At 46.8% G+C, this 14,055-nt stretch overlaps 1 long non-coding RNA gene across 1 annotated transcript; it reads left to right on the top strand.

Moving 5' to 3' along the window:
- The first annotated feature begins 404 nt into the window (after positions 1-404).
- On the top strand, positions 405-12,854 carry LOC117073519. The gene is made up of 6 exons (XR_004433260.1): positions 405-809; positions 4,854-4,957; positions 6,025-6,156; positions 9,467-9,682; positions 10,555-10,731; positions 12,798-12,854. It is a non-coding gene; the product is annotated as an uncharacterized LOC117073519 (long non-coding RNA).
- The last annotated feature ends 1,201 nt before the right edge of the window (positions 12,855-14,055 follow it).

Below are 14,055 nucleotides of genomic sequence, written 5' to 3'. Positions count from 1 at the left end.
GGCGGGGGACGCTCCCGGGGTCCCCGAGCCCTGGCTGGGGAAGGTGTGGGACGCACGTGGCCTCAAGTGAGTCCAGTGCGCCGCCAGGGCTGCAGCTGGCGCTGGCCATTGAGGAGCTTCTGCGCTACCTCGCGATCGTGCCCGGCACTTCCAGCAGGCCGGGAAGTGGTAAAGCTCCTCCTGGTAGCTTATAGGCGGAGGCGGCCGGGCAAAAGCCCGCGGACAATGATCGGCAAGTTCAGTTGATGCCAGTCTGGCAGCCTGTGGCCGCCTGCCCGGCAGCCTGTGGCCACCCGCCCGCGAATGCGCTCTCCTGGAAGACCCAGCAGCCCCGCCTCGAGTTCCGATTGGCTCAGCGTGAAAGGCGGGCCTCTGTCAAGTCACAAGGGCGCGCCTCCGTCGACGTCACAGGGGTGGGCCTTCAGCGACGTCGTAAAGGTGGTCCTTCGGCTTCCTCACAGGGGCTGGCGTTCGGCGATGTCACCTGGGCGGTGCGGTGCTTGGAGCTGGGTAGTCTTCTTAGAGTGGAACCTGGTAACCGCGACCTCCCCGCCAGGTCCTGTGTGTTGCTGGCTGGAAAAGGGTGGCTGACAAACTCCGACCCATTCACAGTGTTTATGTGGTCAAAAATAGAAAACTATGTCCGGGCGCGGCCAGCGGGAGGAGCCCTTCAGGCCAAGAGCAGCCTGGCAGCGTGGCGCGACCCCATCTCTGTAGTCCTACCTCAGCTCCCCAGCTACTTGAACCCTAAGGTTCAAGGCTTCAGTGAGCTATGATCCCACCACAGCATTCCAGCCTGCGAGACTGAGGTAAACCCTGTCTAAAAAAATAAAAAAGAAAACTAACCAAGTGTGCAACAGGGAGGGACTGCTTAAAGAAAACATGAGGCTGGCTGGGCCCTGTAATCCCAGCACTTTGGGAGGCCCAGGCAGAAGGATGAATGGCTTGGGCGCAGGAGTTCGAGACCGGCCTGGGCAACATGAGAAAACCCCGTCTCTACAAAAGAGACACGAATTAGCCCAGCGTGGTGCGCGCCTCGCATAGCTTTTGTATCTTTTGTAGAGCTTGGGCGAGGTGGGGGGGGGAGGGGGGGGCGGGTCTCGCTATGTTGCCCAGGCCGGTTTCGAACTCCTGGGTTCAAGTGATCTTCTTACCTTGGCCATCCGAGTTTTCGGGATTACAGGCTTGAGCCACCGCGCCTCGCCTGGGTTAGGCTATTTAATAGCATAAGAAAGTGTTAAGTGGCTCACGCCTGTAATCCCAGCACTTTGGGAGGCCGAGGCGGGTGGATCACCTGAGATCAGGAGTTCGAGACCAGCCTGGCCAACATGGTGAAACCCAGTCTCTACAAAAAATACAAAAATTAACCGGGTGTGGTAGAGCATCCCTGTAGTCCCAGCTACTGGGGAGGCTGATACAGGAGAATCGCTTGAACCCAGGAGGCGGAAGTTGCAGTGAGCCGAGATCCCACCACTGCACCCCAGCCTGGGCGACCCAGCGAGACTCCAAAGTTTGACATCAGCCTGGGCAATGTAGTGAAACTCTGTCGCTACAAAACAAAAGACCCAGGTGTAACTGTGTCCACCTGTGGCCCCAGCTACTTAGGAGGCAGGAGGATCACTTGAGGCCAGGAGCTCAAGGCTGCAGTGAGCTGTGATCATCCCAACTGCTTTCCATCCTGAGCAACAGAATATGAAACCATGTCTCTGGATATCTAGCTAGCTAGATAATTGATAGGTAGTTTTCTATCATAGTTTTTTTTCCTAGATTTGAACATGTTTTTCTAAAGTAGCATTCAACACATCAGCATTTTACAGTGTTATTGTTAATATTATGTTTTTCTGAAATACAGTATCCTTCACAAAAGCAGTTTTGTCTTTCAAAGCACATAGATAGGACCTCAAGTGAATTTGTCTGATGTTGGTGACCTTGGTACCCTTTTGTCCACTTCATTGGAGCAGTCAGTCAATAATTTCAGGTCACCGTTGGTCTTAGAAGAAGAGCCGAAAGGCAACAAGCAAGGGTGCTGGTGTCCAGTCACCTTCTAAAAGCATTTTCACCTTCCCTTAAAGTTTCCCTTGATGAACATAGAAGTGCTGTATGTAGAATTGACACAGTGTTGTCCTGGCAACTTTGTATATTAGGCCAAATTTACATTTTTTACCTTTATGAGAGGCACCCTGGTAGGCTAGTGGAGTTACACACAAAGTCTGATCTCAGCTGCACTGTCCAGAGATGCAACACAGTCCAATCAAATAACATTCTCTGAGCCCGTTTCTTTAGCTGTAAAGTAAGAATAACAATTATACTCATTTAAAAAGACAGCTTATTGTATTTGAGTGGTCTTTTATTTTCTATGAAACTGTCTTTAACACAGTAATTATTTTCATTTCCATACCACATGTGTTTTTTGTTTTGTTTTTGATTTTTTTTTGAGATGGAGTCTTTTTGTTTTTGTTTTTTTTCGAGATGAAGTTTTGCGTTGTTGCCCAGGCTGGAGTGCAGTGGCATGATCTCCACTCACTGCCACCTCCGCCTCCCAGGTTCAAGAGATTCTCCTGCCTCAGCCTCCTGAGAAGCTGGGATTACAGGTGCCCACCACCACACCCGGCTAATTTTTTTAAATTATTATTTTTAGTAGAGATGGGGTTACATCATGTTGCCCAGCCTGTTCTCAAACTACTGACCTGAAGTGATTCAGCCGCCTTGGCCTCCCAAAGTACTGAAATTATAGGCGTGAGCCACTGAACCTGGCCTTTTTTTAAAATAAGGATTTCTTGGCCAGGCATGGTGGCTCACACCTGTAATTCCAGCACTTTGGGAGGCCAGGGTGGGTGATCACCTGAAGTCGGGAGTTCAAGACCAGCCTGACCAACATGGAGAAACCCTGCCTTTTCTAAAAATACAAAATTAACCAGGCATGGTGGTGCATGCCTGTAATTCCAGCTACTTGGGAGGCTGAGGGAGCAGAATCGCTTGAACCCAGGAGGCGGAGGTTGCAGTGAGCCGAGAACAGGCCGTTGCATTCCAGCCTGGGCAACAAGAGTGAAACTCCATCTCAAAATAAAAAAAAGATTTCCTAAAATGATATTTTCAGTATTTTATAGATGATGTGTGTGCAGCAATCTTAATAGGACATTACCTGACACTTTGCAGGACTAGAAGATGATGGTGGCAGCTGATTTGATCCATTTGTCTCTAATTCTTTTTTCTTTTTTCTTTTTTTTGAGATGGAGCCTTGCTCTGTTGCCCAGGCTGGAGTGCAGTGGCATAATCTTGGCTCACTGCAACCTCTACTTCCCGGGTTCAAGGGATTCTCCTGCCTCAGGCTCCTGAGTAGCTGGGATTACAGGCACGTGCCACCACGCCCGGCAAATTTTTGTATTTTTTTGGTAGAGACGGCGTTTCACGACGTTGGCCGGTCTGGCCTGGAACTCCTGACCTCAGATGATGTGTCTGCCTCGGCCTCCCAAAGTGTTGGTATTACAGGTGTGAGCCATCGCGCCTGGCCCAGTTGCCTCTAATGCTAACGTGAGATGTATTGCAGGATCATAGCAGAGTGAGTTGCTGGTGTATCCACAAGGAGATGAGCATGGAACTCTCACAACAGCTGCCCTGAGTAGTGTGTGTGTGCTGTGCTTGAATACCTCACTGCTCATTTATACACAGGCTTTCTGGTAACTGAGTCAACAGTATCTGTTTCATAAATAATATATCCCTATTTCTTTTCTTTCTTTCTTTCTGTTTTTTTTTTTTTGAGACAGGGTCTTGCTCTGTTACCCAGGCTTGAGTGCAGTGATGTGATCTCGGCTAACCGCAACTTCTGCCTCCCGGGTTCAAGCGATTCTCCTGCCTCAGCCTCCCAAGTAGCTGGGATTACATGTGCCACCACTTCTGGCTAATTTTTGTTTTCTTTTTTTTTGAGACGGAGTTTCACTCTTGTTGCCCAGGCTGGAGTGCAATGGCACGATCTCGTCTCACTGCAACCTTTGCCTTTTGGGTTCAAGTGATTCTCCTGCCTCAGTGTCCTGAGTAGCTGGGATTATAGGCATGTGCCACCGCGCCTGGCTAATATTGTATTTTTAGTAGAGACGGGGTTTCTCTGTTTTGGTCAGGCTGATCTCTAAACTCCCGACCTCAGGTGATCTACCCTTCTTGGCCTCCCAAAGTGCTGGGATCACAGGCATGAGCCACCGCGCCCAGCCTAATTTTTGTATTTTTAGTAGAGATGGGTTTTCACCATGTTGGCCAGGCTGGTCTTGAATTCCTGACCTCAAGTGCTCTGCCTGCCTCGGCCTCCCAAAGTGTTGGAATTACAGGCGTGAGCCACCATACCTGGCCAGCTCTATTTCTTTAAGCCTACGCATTTTGCACATATTAAAAGTATTTGAACATACAATTATCCAGCTTCCCTTGTTTATGTATGCTTGAATTTTGTATAATCTTGAACTTTTTTCCAATCTAAGCTTTGTTTTATCCCCTTCTATATTCATATAGCTTTAGGTGGCTGTCTTCATTGAAAGTTTTTTCTCAAAAGCCTTAAAATAGAATGTAGTTCTTGGCAACAATTTGAAAGTTATTTGAGGAGAAGGGAAGATTTATAATGATGACTCGAAGCAAACTCAAAAGTAATGAAGCAAGACGGAGGAAAAAGCAGTATTCACTTGAGCACATCCCAAAAGAATAAAATTTTAAATGTAACTAGAAAAAAGTGTGCTGAAGATCACAATACAGAAATAATTATTAATACTCAAAATACCTTTAAACCTCCACTCAACTTTTGAATGTTGTTGACCAGGAGGTGGCTGTAACTCTACGATGGTTCCTTCAATAATGACATTTTCTTTTTCAAGATGATGATGATTCTCCACCTTCTAAGAGACCAACGAGCCACCACAGCCACCAGTCCCAGAACCCGCCAATGCTGGGCAACGGAAAGTGAAGGAGTTCAACTCTGGTAAGTTCTCAGCGAAATCTATAACCTTTTCCTTCATCTTCTGGACTCTCAATGTGACTGATGAAAGTTACAACATGCTCTGCAGGGGGAAACGCTTTAGCATGTATTACTGCATTGTAATCTCATCTTTGTAAGGCCAGGAGCATTTTGAAAGTCACATTACAGACAGTGTTTAAATATAGTTTGAATTTACCAAAGCATAGGACATTGTATTATCTCATATTAATTAGTTGGCTTAAAATTAGTACTAATGACTTAGTAATTCAATGATTTCTCTCAGCTTAAAAACCTTCTTTATTTCAGAACCATTCACCTCTTGGTTTTCATTTTTGCTGTGTGTCACTGCCTACTAGCTGCTAATTTATTAACTCCCAGTGGTTCATGTGTCCTGTGAAGGGACTGCATGAGATTTTAGTAGCAAATTATGTTGATGATTTGTATTTTGAATAAATAGAACATTAAGCTTGTAAAAATTTTAAAATAGTATTTTAATATTCTACTGTGTCATGTGTCATAGTCACAATGATTGGAAGTATATTGAATTTATATGTACATTAACTTGTTATATGTTTATATTCTTTAGCATTCTGACTTGCAACTATATATCTGTTAAGGCCTTTTTTTTTTTTTTTTCCAAGAAGATTAGACTCTTGATTTATTGAGGCATCTGTTAAGTGGCCCAGGCTCTGTGTAGGCGGTGAGGTTAAAGTAGAAAGAAGGGTAGTGAGAGGCAGGGGTGCCAGGATTAGATTGGAAGACTTGGGATGCTCCAAGGCTTCTCAAGTTTCCCTGGTCCTGGCTGGCTGTGCTGCTGGCCTGGGCATCTGATGAGCCTGCAAGGGTGAAGCCCAAGAGGTGGGTGATCCAGGGGCTAGGGCAGGGACTTTGGAGTCACGCTGTTGGCTTTGAATTTAGACTCCTACACTTAGTAGCTGTGAACTCTCCATGCCTCAGGGACCTGCAGAACTGAGCTCTGTCTGAGCCAGGTCCCATCCAGGCATTGGAGATCCATCCAGAGGGAAACCACTATCCACTGTCTTCTCAAGCAGAGCCTTGTCTCCTTCTAGGCCCTCACAATCCAGTGGAGGAGGTGAAACTCATCTGCCTCTGTCCCTCTGGTTGCGCCTCATGCCAGGTGCATCAGTGGACTTGGGCCATGCTCCTGGGCCTCCGAAGTTGGAGAAGGTTGCCAGGCTCAGGTGGGTACATTAGAGCAGCTGCTGCCCTCTGGACACAGTGACAAAAGAACACTGTGGGTCTGGAGCCCCGGTCTGGGGCATTGGGCAAGGCTCTTGCACTTCTCTGAGCCCATTTCCCCATCTGGATAGTGTGCTGATTCTATCTCCCTGTGGGCACTGAGGGCTCAGTGTTAGAGAGTCAGCATCTGGGGTTTGGGCTGTAATTCCCCTTCAGCCCCATAGCTGGGGGGAGCCAGGGACTTTGTCGGGATTAATCTAGGTGTCATTCTAGCTTCCTGCCCCTGACTTGGGCTCAGCATCTGAAGTAGTCTAGGCGGCAGGCGGTCCTGGTGGGGTTTGGGGCTTTTCCCCACTCTGAGGTCACACCCAGAGCCAGAAATGTTGGTGCCTGCTCTGGGCAAAGGTGCCAGCCTGTGGGACAAGAGCGAAACTCCATATCAAAAAAAAAATAAAAACCTTCCACCATTTCAAGGGGCTCACATCTCCTTAAGGGCCCGGTAATTGGCCTGATCTGGCCTGTACTTGGCCCCCAGGGTGCAGGTAACACCCCACCTTACCTGGCTTCTTTCTGCCAGGGCCAATGTTCAGACCTCAGGACTTTCCAGCCTATCCCACCTCCCTCTCTGGCCAGCCTTGAGCCCTTATGGGTCCAGCACATTTTCCAGGCTGTCTCCTGGTTGTCCTTCTGCCTCAAGGCCTAGTTCATGCTGCTCCCCCTCCCACTCACCAAGACCCACAAGGTCCACTCCACACCCAGCTCAGCCCCATCCCCTCGGATAGTCCTTTCTCTTTCCTCAGGTGGCCAGGTGCATATCTTGGTGTCAGGACCTTCACTGCACCTGGGAATGCCTACTGGTCACCTCGGTGACAGAGACCAAGGCATTTACTTGATATGACTGCCCTGGTTCACTGTCTACATGGCCAGGGAAGAAGTCAGTAATAGGCTTTTGACTTGCTGCAAGGACCAGTTCTCCTGGCCTCATGGTCTAGGGATGGAGGATGCTGCAGGAGATGCACCCCTCACTTCCCAGCTGAGGACTGTGGGTCATCTCAGGGTAATTTCACAGTCCCCATGTCCCCGACCTCCTCAGCTCTGCAAATACCAAGCAGCATAGCCTGCCTAGGGGACAGTGGGCTCAGGTGCCCAGGTAGTCCCCAGAATGCCCTTGGCAGGCCCCTCACCTAGATGCTCCCACAGCTCTGTAGCAAGAGTTCTAACCTTTTTTGACTGTGGAGCCTGCTGAGAATAAGCTGTGGACTGTTTTCCAGAAAGGCATATACATGCTCTCCATGCAAAACCTTGCATTATGGCCAAGCGCAGTGGCTCCTGCCTGTAATCCCAGAACTTTGGGAGGCCGAGCTGGTCGGATCACCTGAGGTCAGGAGTTCGAGACCAGTGTGCCCAACATGGCGAAACCCCATCTATACTAAAAATGCAAAAAATTAGGCGTGGTGGTGGCCACCTTACAGCCTACTCTGGAGGCTGAGGCAGGAGATTCACTTGAACCCGGGAGGCAGAGGTTGCAGTGAGGTGAGATTGCACCACTGCACTCCAGCCTTGGCAACAAGAGCGAAACTCCATCTCCAAAAAAAAAAAAAACCTTGCATCCTTTCAGGGGGCTCACACCTCCCTAAGGGCCCGGTAGTTGAACCCCTCGGACCTGAGGGTGAGAAACCTTGCTTCAGTTCTTCCCTGGGTGATCAGCCCAGGGTAAAGAAGGAGAAGCCAAAAAGGAGGACCCATGAGAAGGGCCCCCTCCTGGAGTCTGAGGCCCACTCCCTCCTCCCCTGCCTGTCCTCTGTCCAGGACTCCTCCCTGCTGTGCCCCACTCCTGGGGCCATAACCATTTGGAGCTGTGTTTTTCTGTAGGCTCCTGGGCACAAAGTGGGCAGGCTCACCTGGAGGGGATCAGAGTAACATGGAAGGAAATGAGGGGGAAAGCTGCCCTGGAACCGCGCCTCTCTTCCCCGTCATGTCACTGGGGTGCACTCCTCCCTCACCTCACTCAGGCAGTGACATGGGTTCTATGTGAGTGCTGTCCTGCTTCCTCTGCTGCCTCTTTTTTTCCTTAGGGCTGTCATAAAACTTTCTCTTTCCCAGCTCTGCCAATCTGGTGGGACATTGGGCTTCCCTCTCACAGGGTCCTGGGGACAGGCCCATCCTGTATCATACCTGCAGAGAGACCCTGTTTTTCTCCAGGGCCTGGGGAGCAGCCAGGTTCCATGAGTGAAACAGATCTGAACCATACCAAGCTGGGGTTGGGGTCCACACTCTCCTCTACTGAGAAGGAGCTAGGGATTCCAGCTAGGTGAGAGGGAGAGTGGGCAGAGCCAGACCAGACCAGGACTGATCCCCTGGAAAAAGCCTGCCATCAAAGGCCTTGGCGAGTGCTGGGTGCGATGGCTCACTCCTGTAATCCCAGCAGTTTGGGAGGCTGAGACAGGTGGATCACTTGAGGTAAGGCGTTCAAGTCTAGCCTGGGCAACATGGCAAAACCCTATCGCTACTAAAAATACAAAAATTAGCTAGACGTGCTATGTTCCTGTAATTCCTGCTACTCAGGAGGCTGAGGCAGGAGAATTGCTTAAACTGGGGAGGCAGAGGTCGAAGTGAGCTGACATTGTGCCACTGCACTCCACTCTGGGAGACAGAGTGAAACTGTGTCTCAAAAAAACAAAAACAAAAACAAAAACAAAAAACACCATAATATGGCTTTGGCAGAGAGCCTGGCCCGGCAGTGCCTTCCTTTGGGTTTCTCCTGGGTAGACCTCTGCCATGAGGAGGCGCTTCGTTTTGCCTGTCCATGGCCCACAGCAATGGAATGTCTGCTTCTGGGGGTTGGGTGGGGGACTGCTGGCAGAACTGGAAACTTCTTCAGGTGGGTTTTTTGTTTTGTTTTGTTTTTGTTTTCGAGATGGAGCCTCGCTCTGTCACCCAGGCGGGAGTGCAGTGGTGCAGTCTCAGGTCATTGCAGCCTCCACCCCCCCAACCCCGGGTGCAAAGAATTCTCATGTCTCAGCCTCCTGAGTAGCTGAGATTACAGGTATGTGCCACCATGCCCGGCTAATTTTTGTATTTTTTGTAGAGACAGCATTTCGCCATGTTGGCCGGGCTAGTCTCGAACTCCTGACCTCAAGTGATCTGCCCTCCTCAGCCTCCCAAAGTGCTGGGATTACAGACATGAGCCACTGAGCCCAGCCCCTTCAGATTGGTTTTGAGGCTTCACTACACTACTAGTTTCCTGTGGCTGCTGCAACAAATTACCACACACTTAGTGACTTAAAACAACACAAATGTATTCCCTTACAGTTCTGAAGACCAGAATTCTAAAGTAAGTCCCATTGAGGCAAGGTGGGAGCAGGGTTGTTGCCTCCCGAGGCTCTGCAGGCAAATCTGTCTCCTGGCCCCGGAGGTGGCCTGCATTTCTCAACTTGTGCTGCACGTCCTGAATGACTGGAGTTTCCTGCTTCCATCACTACGCCTCCTACCCTTTCCATCACCTTCTCTGCTCTTATAAGGATCCGAGTGAGTACATCAACCTCAACAGTACAAGCCAGCCAAAGACCCTTAACTACATTATATCTGCAAAGCCCCTTTTGCCATATAAGGTCATGTTCACCAGTTCCCGGGATTAGGATATGGGCATCTTGGGGGCATCAGCCTGCTACAGCTAGGCTGCAAAACTGTTACACCCTCCTGGTATTTCAAAGATTGAGAGTAAAAGGGTTGGCATTTTTTGCTTAGGGGTCCCCTTAAACTTGTACCTTTAAGGTCTGGGGTCCCTTCTAACCTTATGTTTTTGTGTTTTTTTTCTTTTTTGAGGTGGAGTGTTGCTCCAGGCTGGCAGTGGCATGGTCTCGGCTCACTGCAACGTCTGCGTCCTGGGTTCAAGTGATTCTGCTGCCTCAGCCTCCTGAGTAGATGCGACTACAGGCACCCACCACCATGCCTGGCTGTTTTGTATTTTTGGTAGAGATGGGTGGGGGTGGGGGGGGGTTTGGCTGTGTTACCCTGAGCTCAAAGCCATCCACCTGCCTCTGCTGCCAAAGTGCTAGGATTACAGGCCTGCACCACCACACCCAGCTGCTGTAAAGTCTTACTTCCACACAGCTGAGACATGTTTTAGGAAGTTTGCTAAAAGACCCCTGGAGACCTCTGCATTGTGGCCTCCCTGTTACCATGTTTAATTTGATTGAACTTTTCTGCCCTCCTGCTTTTCAACTTCTCTAATAGTCTCTCATTAAACCAATTCTAAGAACCACCAAAGAACGGAAAATTTTTTTTGAAAGGGGTAAAATGATGTGGACTGTTAGAGTGTAAAATATATGAAATAAGTTCTTATATGTTAGTGCTGCTCTGACATAGGGACGTATTATTGAGAATCAGCTTTTGCTCAGTTTTCAGAGAAATGGAATAATCGTATTGCTGATCTGTATAAACAAGTTGAAGAATTGTCTGAAAGAAAATATGGTATGTCTAAACTGGAAAAGTCCTGTAATCCTGTGTTCATGAGCATTTACACAATGGAGTTACTCTTCATCATGGGGGTACCGTGGACAGGCCCAGGGCTGCCGGTGAGTCATGCCTCCTTACACGTTTCCCTTGTCAGGTGCTTTGTAGTGTCTAAATATTGGAAACATTCTCTGTTTCTAAATTGCTGCAAAGCTAAGGAAAAGTTGTATTTCTTTAATTATTAGCATTTCTTTTAAACTTTCAGCATGGAGATTGGGAATTTATTTACATATTTATTGCAAAGCCCTGGATCTTAGGGATTTCACTGAATAATTATTATTATTTTTTGAGACAGAGCCTCACTCTGTCGCCCAGGCTGGAGTGCAGTGGTGTGATCTCTGCTCACTGCAACCTCTGCCTCCCGGGTTCAAGCAGTTCTCTGCCTCAGCCTCCTGAGCAGCTGGGATTATAGGCGCCAGCTGCCACGCCTGGCTGATTTTTGTATTTTTAATAGAGACGGTATCATGATCTTGGCCAGGCTGGTCTTGAACGCCTGATCCACCTGCCTTGGCTTCCCAAAGTGCTGGGATTACAGGTGTGAGCCACCGTGCCTGGCCAAATATTATTTTTTTAAATGAATTGTTTCTCTTAGTCTGCTTCGTTAAATTTGGAATTTGTCCAGGCGTGGTGGCTCACACCTGTAATCCCAGCACTTTGAGAGGTCGAGACAGGCAGATACTTGAGATTGGGAGTTCAAGACCAGCCTGACCAACATGGAGAAACCCGGTCTCTACTAAAAATACAAAATTAGATGGGCACATGTCTGTAATCCCAGCTACTCGGGGGGCTGAGGCAGGAGGATTGCTTGAACCCATGAGGCAGAGGTTGTGGTGAGCCAAGATTGCACCATTGCACTCTAGCTTGGACAAAAGGAGCAAAACTCCATCTCAAAATAAGTAAGTAAGTAAGTAAGTAAATAAATAAATAAATAAAAATTCAGTACTCACCAAGGTGCCCTTATTGTCTCTACTTTTATCTTGATGCATCACTGAGTTGACATTAGATTTCAAATTCGTCATTGCACTTACACTATTCTATCCTGAAGCCACCTTTATATAATGATGAAAGAAATTAGCAATTTGTTATTCTCCTCTGTCTGTTGGTATATATCAATTGCTTACCTAAAAAGAGCAATAACCAGTAGAAAACATCATGTGTTTTACTATTTGGATGACTATTTACTTGTAACCTACTAGCAAACTATAAAATTGTATGAGATACAGAATTTTAACTGAATTGCTTTAAATGAACGTTTTAACATGATAAACCATATTGATGGTATTTATGTTAATATACTTAAAGTGAACATTTTTTTCTTCATCATGAGTAATATAACCTGCTCCTCAATGAAAATCTAGAATTAAATTTGCTAATGAATTCAATAACATTTTCATAATATTTTTAGTTATGTGCTTAAGGTTCTCTTAGTGTTTCTCCCACTTTTTAATAGCTTATGCCTTTTTTGCCTTTGGTTTTTTTTGGTTCATTTTAAAGTAAAAATCTCACAACATGTGATACCTGGAAGCAGTGTAACGGTCTCACCTGGTGGTAAGACCATAGTCTCTGGGGACACAGGCTGGCCATGTCTCTTCTCCTGTCTCAGCTTTAGCGTCCTCTTTTGTGGTCATGAGAACTGAAGATCTATCCTGAAGATTTGATAAGACAGTAAAGTGCTTCATATAATAACAGGCATATACATGCACAGTAAATGCTTCCTCCTTACATTTTTACTGATTGATTGAGACAGAATCTTGCTGTTTCGCCCGGGCTGGAATGCAGTGGTGTGATCGTGGTTTCTGCAACATCCGCCTCCTGGGTCCAGGCAATTCTCCTGCCTCAGCCTCCAGAGTAGCTGGGATTACAAGTGCCTGCCACCATGCCTGGTTAATGTTTGTATTTTTAGTAGAGACAGGGTTTCACCATGTTGGCCAGGCTGGCCTCGAACTCCTGACCTCATGATCTGCCTGCCTCAGCCTTCCAAAGTGCTGGGATTAAAGGCATCAGCCGCCGTGCCCAGCCTGTCTTTTCTTATCACAACCACCCTTGGTGATGAAATGTTAAATATGTACTAGTGGATATTATTTTGCTTAATGTTGCTTAGTGAATATTAAGTATTCTTACCTTTCAGACATGAACTTATGAATTCAACAGGTGAAGATTTACAACTTGATTAAACAGCTTCAGGCGATAGGTCTTCAGTGTTAAGTCAGATTAGAAGATTATGTGAAATACTTATTTAAGGTTTAACATTGAATTCTTTTAATGGTACCCTCCACGTGAAATAATATGCCTCTAAGTATTAATTACGTGCCAGGACAAGAGAATTCATGTTGTCAAAATTCTCATACTCTCTAGAACAATGAACTCATTTTCTTTTTATTAACCCGTTAGAAATACATGTAAATATTGCATTTACAGGTAGACAGAACTGGAAGAACAGTATTTGTCCTACTTTTGAAATGCAAGATTTATCTGGCGTAATGCATTGAACAGATTATTATTGAAGTCTACACCGGTCAGCCGAACAAGCATTTGTCAAATGTCCATGATACGTAGGACAGAAGGTTTTCTTTTAGAGTATGGAGCCATGCATATTATCTTTTAATTAGATTTAGTTAGATATGTTTTTAAAGAAATAGAAATATAATTGATTTTCTTGTTTTGGCTCTGGAGTGGGGACGAAACAAAATGGAATGACACTGTTTAGATTTACTAAAATGGAAGGATAGCCAGTGAGATCATATCCCGTCTCCCTGGACCTTTGGCTTTTACAGGTTGAGCTATAAGAACAATTAGAAAAAGGGATATCATTTAAACACAGTATGTAGAAAAGAATAATTTCTACATATTGTGAGTAATTGCACCTGCTAACAGTTCTTTTTTTTTTTTTTTTTAGATGGAGTTTTGTTCTGTTGCCCTTGCAGTGCAGTAGTGTGATCTCAGCTCATGGAAAGCTCCACCTTCTGGGTTCAAGCAATTCTACCTGCCTCAGCCTCCCAAGTAGCTGGGATTACAGGCACCTGCCACCATGCCTTCCTAATTTTTGTAATCGTAGTAGAGTTGAGGTTTCAGCAGTTGGCCAGGCTGTCTTGAACTCCTGACCTCATGTGATTGATCCACATTGGCCTCACAAAGCACTGGGATTACAGGCACGAGCCACTGGGCTTGGCCATAATTTTTTTAATAATGTTGTTTTATTTTAGGAAGGTAAATACAATGAGTAGGACTTAGCTCCAGTTTTCTCTTACTGTTTTTTTGTTTGTTTGTTTGTTTGTTTTGTTTTGTTTTAAGATAGAGTTTAGCTCTTGTTGCCTGGGCTGGAGTGCAATTCCGTGATCTTGGCTCACTGCAGCCTCCGCCTCCCGGGTTCAAGTGATTCTCCTTCT

This window comes from Trachypithecus francoisi, unplaced genomic scaffold (genome assembly GCF_009764315.1).
Source record: "Trachypithecus francoisi isolate TF-2019V2 unplaced genomic scaffold, Tfra_2.0 Lachesis_group4, whole genome shotgun sequence".
Lineage (NCBI taxonomy): Eukaryota > Metazoa > Chordata > Mammalia > Primates > Cercopithecidae > Trachypithecus > Trachypithecus francoisi.
This window is presented reverse-complemented; position numbering and strand designations above follow the sequence as displayed.